The following is an 11,658-nucleotide window of genomic DNA, read 5'->3' as shown; positions in this document are numbered from 1 at the left end:
GCAGATAGACCTTCATAGCAACTCACACGGTCACACATTCTGTTTTCAAGAATTAGAGGCATAATATAGAGTATTAATACTACAGAATATGCTCTTTAAGTTAAAAAGACAGATTTTAAATATTTTTCAGGCCCTCTTCCATTAAGCCTCATCCATTCCAAAATGTATCTAGATGGGGTCCTTTGCAGAAATCCTAGCCCTATTGAAATCAATGGAAGTTTTGCCATGAATTTGAGTGGAGTCAGGATTTTCATCCCTTTTGTTTTCCCCTATCTTTGAATTCACTCTTTTCTGTATCCTCACTCCAATAATGTGTTGGCCCTACATAAGCCTCTGTGATGAGTCCTGCACTTAGGACGGAAGAATCCTATGCACCGCTACAGGCTGGGGACTGACTGGCTAAGCAGCAGTTCTGCAGAAAAGGACTTGGGGATTACTGTGGACGATACGCTGGATATGAGTCTACAGTGTGCCCTTGTTGCCAAGAAGGCCAATGGCATATTGGGCTGTATTAGTAGGAGCACTGCCAGCAGATCGAGGGAAGTGATTATTCCCCTCTATTCGGCACTGGTGAGGCCACACCTGGAGTATTGTGTCCAGTTTTGGTCCCACTGCTACAGAAGGGATGTGGACAAATTGGAGATAGTCCAGCGGAGGGCAACAAAAAGGATTAGGGAGCTGGGGCACATGATTTACGAGGAGAGGCTGAGGGAACTGGGGTTATTTAGTCTGCAGAAGAGAAGAATGGGGTGGGGTTTGATAGCAGCCTTCAACTACCTGAAGGCAGGTTCCAAAGAGGATGGAGCTCAGCCATTCTCAGTGGTGGCAGATGACAGAACAAGAAGCAATGGTCTCAAGTTGCAGTGCGGGAGGTCTAGGTTGGATATTAGGAAACACTATTTCACTAGGAGGGTGGTGAAGCACTGGAATGGGTTACCTAGGGAGGTGGTGGAATCTCCATCCTTAGGGCTTTTTAAGGCCTGGCTTGACAAAGCCTTGGCTGGGATGATTTGGTTGGTGTTAGTCCTACTGTAAGCAAGGGATTGGACTAGATGACCTCCTGAGGTTTCTTCCAACCCTAATCTTCTATGATTCTATGAACTGGGGGCTATATTAGTAAAAATTATGAATTCTGGTTGCTGTTGTGAAGTTGTATTATGAAATATTACTGTGTCATGAGTGCCTACATGTATGTGGATCAATCGCTGCTGACTGGTTCTGTAGCAGGTATCCACCAGACAGATGCAATGGGGGACTCAACGACACAATTCAGGTGCAAACACAATGGATTTAGGAATCAATGACAGAATTGAGATGCAAACAGTTGGTGAGCTGCATCCTTAGAAAACCAGTTTAGCTCTCTCCTCTGAAGAGAGGCAGAAAGAAGGAGCAGTGAAAAGTTACACAAAAGAAAGAACACAGGAATAATTAGCAAGCCACACAGAAGCAAAGGGAGCCAGACAGGAAGAGAAAGCAATGAACAGGATAGAGCAAGGTCACCAGGTTGTAGCAGCCTCATGGGGTGGAGGCCCTGCCCGCTTTCTTAAGCCCAGGTGATCCCAAGGGATTCTGACCCCATCCAAGAATTCCTTGGAGTGGAGAGGAAATGGAGGAAGGGACATATGTGTAGTTTGTCTTGTATGATCTGTACTCTCCTGTGCTTTGCATGAGTAAGTATAAAAGAGCCTAAAGTGTGCAAAGTGTGTGACTATGTGTTAACTGCTTCATAATTGCTGCATGCATCTGAGAGAGTTAAACTGGAACTAGAAGCATCACACCTTTTTGATGGAATTCTGGGGGAGAGGTGTGTTTAAGTGCAAGAGAGTTTGAGGGATCACCGGTGTGCCCAGAAGGGCTAGGCAGCTGAACAGTGGGTGCCATGAGAGTGTGCCTGGAGACCCCAGGATCCAGGCAGTGGCTGGGCTCTGTTTGGCTCCAGGGGCTAAAATATACCAGAGATCGAAAACATAGTGTCTTGGATTCCCCTCACAGTGGTCCTGGTGAGTGGCCGGGGGGGGGGGGGGCATTTGCCAGGATCTGTGACAGCCTCCATCAGTATTGCTCTGAAAATTAGCTGCCAGCACTAAATTAATGAACTGTGTATCAGAGTGTGCTCATGACTGTAGGAAAGAATGGGGGGAAATTTTACCTCAGTACTGAATGCGTAAAGAATGTGGTGATGCTCTCCACTTTGTTTTTCCATACACAAAGGGCAGCCATATACTTTCAACCTAAAATGTCTTTTATTTTAAATAAAATAAAATAGCAACAAGAAAGAACACAAGTAAAGTCTCCATGGAAGTACATTGTCTCCTCTGAAATAGACTGTAGAACTTTTGAGAATAAGATTGCTGCTGTCACACACAGCAGTTCTCCTAGATATAAAGAAGCCATACATAATAATAAAGCATTAGGCATTGTAGTGGGTTTCTATATTTCATCCCTATTTTGGTATTTCTGACTGTCTACAACAAAGTTGTTCATGCAAGTTTTAGGTCATGGTGCAGTACAACTTTCTCTGTCAGTTTGCCACATATTTTTCTTTGTATTTTGACTCCTAGTGCTTGTTTTTCTACAGAAATAATAATTACAGCCCATTCCAAGGTCATAATGTTTCAAATACTTCAAAGTATAGGTATTTGAAATAACTGCTTTTTAGAGGAGGAGGTGGTGGTGGTATTTCATAAGGGCTCAGAGGCTCAATCACGATGTGGGGGAAGGTGTGTGGGGCGCATTGTGATGGGAGTTTGTTTTCTGGGAAATTTTTTAAACAAATGTTTAGTGAATCTTAATCAGACCTTTTATAATGCAGATGTTGTTTTTACCTTTTATAATGCAGATGTTGCTGTATCTCCTAGCTGTATTCATGTTTACATATATAACACATACTCCTTTATTTCTCAATGGAATATGTTCAAAATAGCAAATAGATATATTCAATAATACTACAATTTCCATGTTATTCTTTTCATTCTCTTTTAAATCTCAAACATAGTTATTTACAGATAGGGCCTCCACTTCTTTTATATGACTTGTTTACATATATAGATTAGGCATTGCAATAAGGACTGTTTCAATTTTTTTTAACATTTGACAAGATTATGTCCCCTTCTTTGTAGTGCTGTGTGATATCTGCTGCTGAATTCCATTAAGAGTTCTGTGGATGATTCCTCTCCTTAGAGAAGTAGAAACTGCATCATTATGCCCTCCACTTACTTTCACAGTCGGTATAATTTCCATCAAGCATTTTTATTAGTAAAACATTGAGTAACACACTTGTCTTTACAGATTTCGTAGCCTTTGCATTAGACTCTCTATTCCTACTAGGTTCAGTGGCATAATATATATATTTTAATATAGAATTCAGATAGTTTGATTCTTATCTTTGTAGTTGCAGTTCTCCATTGGATGACAAATTAGCCTAAAATGAAAAAGGAATTGAAGACATGTAAATTAAGCATCACCTTCCAAACTATTTTTCTTCTCTTGTTTTATGACAGAAATCTGATTTCCTATAGGCCACTTTATGGCAGACCAAGGAGACCAAGCAGCCAGATGACATGTGGTTTCATAGAACAGATATTCTTCCTGCAGTATAATGAGAAGTAGTGCAGGGAGGTAGTCAGATATGGAGCCAACTCACTGTTTGTATTTTCTTCATCAAAAGCTAAAATTAATAATTTTTCAATTAACACTGCAGTAATAGTGCAGTGTTATGTAGTGTAAGTTATATTTGTAATTACTGAACTGAGACTGCTGAATTGGAATTAATTTGCAAACTGGATACAATTAATTTAGGCTTGAATAGAGACTGGAGTGGATGGGTCATTACACAAAGTAGAACTATTTCCCCATGTTTATCTCCTCCCCCCCGCCCCCGCACTCCCCGTTCCTCAGACGTTCTTGTCAACTGCTGGAAATGGCCCACCTTGATTATCACTACAAAAGGTCCCCCCCACCACGCCCCACTCTCCTGCTGGTAATAGCTCACCTTAAGAGATCACTCTGGTTACAGTGTGTATGGTAACACCCATTGTTTCATGTTCTCTATGTATATAAATCTCCTCAATGTATTTTCCACTGAATGCATCCAATGAAGTGAGCTGTAGCTCACGAAAGCTTACGCTCAAATAAATGTGTTAGTCTCTAAGGTGCCACAAGTACTCCTTTTCTTTTTGCGAATACAGACTAACACGGCTGCTACTCTGAAACCTGAACTATTCTAGTAATTTGTCTAGACTCCAGTTTTCACTACAGATTTAGAGAACTCTTAAAAAGAACTATTCAAAATTTCAAGTGTTGTCAATTCATAAGTCGTAACAATTGACAGGCCATCCAATCCTGCATTCTTTGCTCAACGAAACTCGCATTGACTTCAGTGGGAATAGGTGCTGAAACTGCCGTACTCCCTGGCTTGAAGTGGTTTCCATTATATACAGGGTTTACAGTTTGGTGCAATGGCTCTCTCTCACCCCCACTAAAAAAATTGTTCCAGCACCTCTGCCTGATGGGAGTTTTGGGTATGAAAGGAATCCAGAATCAGACTCTGGGTTGGAGCAACAGTGTCTGTTACCTCATATTTCTTGATGGTCTTTTATACCAGAGAGACACTAATTGTAAAACAGCCTGGAGAAATTGAAGGCAGGAAAGCTGCAATAAAATTTTCACCATACTCCAGTGCTACATAATGATAGAGACCATAAACTTGGTTATTCTGTAGCATTGAAACAGTAACTTGCTTGCAAGCCTGCAAATCACATTAGATAGAAGAAAAAAAAATCAAGAACACCAGCCGTCTTTTTTAAGAAAAAGAAAAATCTCTCATAGAAACAGAATTTTATGGATTTTATTTTGCCCTTGATGATTCAGCTGGAGCCCAAAGCGCTCATGTATTTTTATGATGGATGCAATGAGAACTCAGTATGTATTTTTCTGTCTTTTATTTGAATGTTTTTAAATTGAGTACGTTTAGTGAAGACCCTGAATTTCAGTAGAACTGAAAGGTTTCAGAGTAGCAGCCGTGTTATCTGTATTCGCAAAAAGAAAAGGAGTACTTGTGGCACCTTAGAGACTAACAAATTTATTAGAGCATAAGCTTTAGCTGTAGCTCACGAAAGCTTATGCTCTAATAAATTTGTTAGTCTCTAAGGTGCCACAAGTACTCCTTTTCTTTTTAGTAGAACTGAAGTTACTCATCTTTGTAGATTGGAAAGAGGAGATCAGAGTGCTGATCATATGGTATTTTCTTGAAAACATTTATGACATAATGCTGGCATATCTCCACACTGTTTTGTGTTTTCTTTAAAGATGCTGGCAAATTCCAAAAGCTTATGGGGAGAAGAAACATCTTTAGACACTTCTGCAAGGAGGACTGATTTATTGCTGAAAAATGTCATTGCAATATATGACTGATGAATTTGTTTTGTTTTCAATGATTGTTTAGGGTAGATAAAAAAGATTGATCATACTGCAAATGGAAGATTACTGCAATATTTATTACTGTAAAGAAGGGAAATATTTCTCTTAGCAAAATAACTTTTTCAAATTTTAGTTCTGTTTTTGTTTGTAAGGGGATGTCCACAAACTTAACTTAGGGTAGATTTACTTCATTGGAATGCATTATATTGTTGCCCCTTTGACCTGAGCGGTTGGCCAAAATTTGGGAACTTGTAAGGTTGTTTCCATTTGGATGAAAAGTTGGTGATACAAGTCCAGGTATATTTTTGCTGTAATTTTGTTTATTCACCAAAAATATATGCAAAGTTCTGTTTCCCTGAACACAGTAGAAACAAACAGCTGGCAGTTTTCTTATTTAGAAATCCCCAAGTCTGTCCCTTTAGTGAGCTCAGTGACCAAGAAGCTCTCTCTGATTCCTTTCAGGGTCATGCTCACAACTTCCACTGCTGCCTTTCTTCCTCCATCATACCTACAGCCTGAAACTAATATCATAGCCCTTGTGTTTGCAACCAGTAAACCCCTATTAATCAGCCAGGCTTTAGCTGTGCCCTGGCCATGCAGTTTGGCCCTTGGGTGGTCATCCTTATTGTCTGCAAAAGTTTTTACTATACAAAAAGGGCTTGATTGCTCCTTCTTTTGAACCTAAAATAGAGTAGTTGGCATACCCATTTGCTTTATGAAGTCTCTGATTGCCTCTGGATCCAAGACTCATAAACTTTAAGGTGAGAAAGGGCCATTGTGATCATCTAGTCTGAGCTCCTGCACATTGCAGGCCACAGAACCTCACCCACCCACTCCTGTAATAGACCCCTAACCTCTGGCTGGCTGAGTTACTAAAATCCTCAAAACATGGTTTACAGACTTCTAGTTACAGAGAATTCACCATTTACACCAGTTTAAACCTGCAATTGACCCAGGCCCCATGCTGCCGAAGAAGGCGAACCCCCACTTCCCCCTCCCCCAGGGTCTCTGCCAATCTGATCCAGGGGAAAAGTCCTTCCTGACCCCAAATATGGTGAACAGTTACACCCTGAGCATGTGGGCAAGACCCACCAGGCAGATACCTGGAAAAGAATTCTCAGTAGTAACTCAGAGCCCTCCCCATCTAGTGTCCCGTCCCCAGCCATTGAGGATATTTGATACCGGCAGTCACCGATGGGCCACATGCCATTGTAGACAGTCCCATCATACCATCCCCTCCGTAAACTTATCAAGCTCAATCTTGAAGCTAGTTAGGTTTATTGCCCCCACTGCTCCCTTTGGAAGGCTGTTCCAGAAGTCACTCCTCTGATGATTAGAAACCTTCGCCTGATTTCGAACCTAAACTTGTTGATGGCCAGTTTATATCCATTTGTTCTTGTGTCCTCATTGGTACTTAACTTAAATAATTCCTCTCCCTCCCTGGTATTTATCCCTCTGATGTATTTATAGAGAGCAATCCTATGTCCACTCAGCCTTCTTTTAGTTTTGCTAAATAAGCCAAGCTCTTTGAGTCTACTCTCATAAGGTAGGTTTTCCATTCCTCGGATCATCCTAGTAGCCCTTCACTGCACCTGTTCCAGTTTGAATTCATCTTTCTTAAACATAGGAGACCAGAATTGCACACAGTATTCCAGATGAGGTCTCACCAGTGCCTTGTATAATGGTACTAACACTTCCCTTTCTCTACTGGAAAGACACCACCATCCCTTCCATGGCAACCTTTAGCACTTTTCAGCATAACAATATATATATATTTTTTGAGCATTGAAATTCATAAGGATGAAAGGAACCACTCTTCATACCTTTATCCCCTGCCAATGGGTAGGAGCATGCAGCATTTTAATATGGACATCAGAGAGTTTTTTCTTCTTTCCCTGGTTCTCAGAAACCTCTGCCTTGAAATAGTCTCTAGAGATGAAAAAAGATAGCTGCAGCTTTAAAATCATGAATGTTACACTGATGTAAATGGATCTTCTCTTTTTATTCCAGAGCCCAGTTTGACATAACACATGAAGGTGAAAAAAATATGGACCTCTTCCATTTTAATTTTTTTCTGCCATTTTATTTTTTATGTTTTGGGAATTAAAATGGGAAGAAAAGATTGGGAAAACCCACACCAAAACAATCTGAAGTGTATTGATGTGTGAAATTTCTCATTGTTCTGATCCAGAAACCCAGGCATTTGAGAGGATTGATGTAAAAAAATGCACACTAGAAAACACAAAACTATAAAGGAAAAAGACCGTGAATCTAGAGTGTATTCATACAAAGTGAAGAATGCGACAACTTTGAAAGCATTAAACCTGATCCAGAAAAATGTGAAGTGCCCCAGCCATTTAGATGTGGAGCTCTTTAATCCACACAAGTATTAGAAAAATCCAAAATATGTGAAAGTTCAAAAGCTATAAAACCATGAAATGACTTCTCATTCCTTTCTCAAACATTGGAACTTTTTCTAGTTCGCTGAATGGTTTTTTCCCTTTCCTACCAGAAACAGACTGAAGTCACTTAACAATATATCATTGAATATTACAAAGCTGAAAGTAATTTCCATCCAATAAGATCTATTTGGCTGTATATCCTTGGCTTATAATAGGGTGCTTTACATGATATTTAAATAGTGGGTGATGTGCACAATTTCAGTCATTGCTATTAGGAAGAGGAAGGTGACCAGATTTTTTAAAAAATTTTGCTAATTAAATCACATTTTATAGTAAATTTAAGCCATTTTAATCACTATCTCTGTTTTTAGATGGTGCTTTATTCACAGATGCAAGTAAAAAAAACAACCAACCAACAAACAAAAGCTACATTTTTGCAGTTTCCCTGCACAATTCTAGAACACTCAAAAGCCACCTGTAATTGAAAAAGGAAGTAATTGTAGAGTGATTGATAGGAGTGTATTTACAAATGTAGGAATCTGAGTAGTTACTAAAATTTCCAACCCTAAGGGCTGCTCTAACTTATATCCATGTGTCAATGGCTCCTTTGAGGATTTGCAGCAGCACATAGCTGCCTCTACCCACTCTTGTCCTCAGATTTTCCCCTCCTTCCTATGTACTACCCTGGAAACCCACAAGCAGCTGAACTTTCTGTGGTGGGGCACAGTGCTGGCCCTCTGGACCAAGAAATCTTATGCCTTTCTTGCAGCCCCATTGTGCTGACATAGCTGGTGTAAAATGGCTACAGGGCAATGATGAATTGATGTCTATATGTATGTGGGAACATTTTGACCTCTGTGGGCTGGCTGCAGTTAAGAGAGACTAGGTATGTTTTTCTAGTGCTGAAAGCCAACAGAGATCTTCCTCTATCGCAAGTGGAAGAGGCCTGTGTTTTTGGGGCTGATCTGAAGGAGCAGATTTTCACTCTCAGTTCAGCAAGCATGTGTGATTTACTATACAGAGGGGGTAGCTAAGTTTGTAACTACAGTTTCATTGTAATGCTAATTTTTATACCCTTGCCCCTAGGTAATTGAGTGCATCCGGTGAAGTGAGCTGTAGCTCACGAAAACTTATGCTCAAATAAATTTGTTAGTCTCTAAGGTGCCACAAGTCCTCCTGTTCTTTTTGCAGATACAGACTAACATGGCTGCTACTCTGAAACCTGAAACAATATAATGATCCTCAGGCTTTCAAATGTTTAGGGTTAAAGTTTCATTGGGAAATAGATCATGCTTTTGACATTTTGATTACATTAAGTACTTTTAAAGATTAAAATACTTTTAGAATGGCTTTTTTGGAAGTTGTTGCAAAATGTCTTATGTTTTTGTTCTTTGATCTACTCAGTTAAATGACATTACATGACAACATTAGAATCAAAGGTAAATTTCAACATAGGCTTATGCAAGAGGCAGTTTAAGGGCAGGAATAATAAAATGTTTAAGAAAAAGTGATTATTTTAAAAAAAGCCAGGATTTCTTGACAATGAAGCTGATACAGGAGAGAAAAGAGGGTGACAAAAATATTTTCATTATTGATGTCCAAAAGAGTCAAAGCTGCTTTTCCAAAATGACAAGCAGTTGCAGGATGTGATAGAGGACTTGTTAGTACACTTGCAATGTGAATTAAGTTACACTGAATTAAGGCCACTTTATTTCTGAATGAGTGTGTCAGGGGTTTAATGTAGTTTAACTGATCTACTTTTAATTCATACTTTTAGTTAACTTGGATTAGCTTTCCTGACTGTCCCTATTTAGACAAGCCCAGAGACTTCTCCCCGGTTTCCCACCAAAATGCCTCCTTCACTTGTGGGAATGCACACAAGTCCATTTTCCAGAGGACCAGAGTTTAATTGACTTGCCAAAACTTACATAGGAAGTTTGTGGAAGAGCTGGGATAAAATCCTGATTTTTGAGGTGATAAAATAGGAAAAGAAAGTGAATTCTAGTGCTAGTTCTCTGAGCTGCATAACAGGTGAAATAGATATAAAACTGAGAAAAAGGGAAGTCATTTAAGAACTATTAAGATCTTTCTGAGGAAAACAGATCTTCGAGTAAAGTTGATGATGTAGCAGTAACAAAGAACTCTGCCAAGAAGCAAAGAGTCTGGAGTGTGGATTTGACCATTAGGATAAGATTAGCTCTGGAAGGTTTTTTAAATATTATTATTTTTTTGCCAAGGGAGAAATGGAACAACAAAGGGCAATTGATCCAAAAGGTCATTTAGAAGGGATGATGTTTGAAAAGACTGGAATTACCAAGGATGAGAAAAGTATAAAAATAGTAACCCAAATGTGAGTGGAGTTCTGGACATCAAGCATTCAAGATTCAGGGTCTTGTATTTGTGTATACAGATAGAGCACATGTCTATAATTCCCTTGATGTATAGGATGAGATGGAAGCAATATACGCCATTCCTCCATAACCCTTGGAAGCTGAAATGATTGGTAATTATATGTATTTCTCTAAGTAAAATCGGAAATGTAGTATCAAAAGGCACAGTATGGTATTTTATGCCATTTTTCTTCAGGTATATTGCTGTTCACAGACATATGATGATGTCCAGTGGCCACTACTCAAATATTACTCTGGCAGACAAACCTTCTCTCAGTAGCAGCAGCTGTTATGGAGATGATGCAAACACCTGCCATTATCATGATTATCTTGACTGAAAATCTCTCTCTCTCTCAGATGGCCCGAAAAGCCTCTCAGTTCATTAATCTATCTGCTTTTTAGATGTCTGTATAAAGAGGGGATACTTAATTCATTCTGCATGGGAACTTCAGATTATCAACCTTTTCTACCCTCAAAAGATAAATAAAGGACAATTGCACTCGGAAAACTGCTGTAAAAGGATTCTAAAATACAGTGGCTCCAGTGACATTCACAGATGACAATCTGGTATGTAGTTGTGGGGAAAGAGAACAAGTGTTGCCTGTGAATAACAAGTGACAATCTCATAATGTCATATTACCATTATTTATGAATAAAGAAAAAAGCCCATTATATGCTATTTAACTAGATGAAATTTAACAAAGAAATACACTGTGCTGATATGGAGAGGAAAGGATGGACCTGTGGTTAAAGCACTGGCCTAGAACTCAGGAGATGTGGATTCAATTTCTGGCTCTGCAAGAGATTTCCTATGTGATCTTGGGCAAATCACTTACAGGCAAATGTTCAAAACACCAACAGTTGAAGCCAAGTTCTCATTTAGACACCATCAAGGTCTCAATGGGAGCTGCGGGGCACTTTTTGAAAATCTGTTGTTAAAGAAATGATTTGGTCATGGAGGTATGGATTCTGGGACTTTAACAGATCTTCACAACGACTTCAGCTTCAGCCCTGCTCAGGCTTCAGCTGTCAGTCCCACCAGAGGCAGAGCTCAGGCTTCCATGATTTATTGTTTATTGCCCATGTCCTGTCCCTGACTTTTAGTAAAAAATACCCATGACAAAATCTTCACTTTACCAATTGTGAATGCTGAGCACTTGAGAATCTGACTCTTAATCTCTTTTCCTTGGTTCACCGTCTGAAAATGGCAATAACAATTCCTTTATCCCACACCCTCTGCCTGTTTTGTCTAGTTAAATTGTAAGCTGTTTGGGGTAGGGACTGTGTGCACGTACAGGGCCCTGATCTTGTTTGGTGGTGATTGGTAAATGATAAATGGCAGGGATTGATAATTGATACTGAAATTGTTACCTTTGAATTAGAGGTGGGTTCAGGTCAGTTCAGGAATTTTGGATATGGGATCTTGATTCAGCTCATGATATATAGAG

The sequence above is a fragment of the Dermochelys coriacea genome, chromosome 2, assembly GCF_009764565.3.
Source record: "Dermochelys coriacea isolate rDerCor1 chromosome 2, rDerCor1.pri.v4, whole genome shotgun sequence".
In the NCBI taxonomy this organism is placed as follows: Eukaryota; Metazoa; Chordata; order Testudines; family Dermochelyidae; genus Dermochelys; species Dermochelys coriacea.
The sequence above is the reverse complement of the archived record's forward strand: the minus strand, read 5'-3'. Positions refer to the sequence as shown.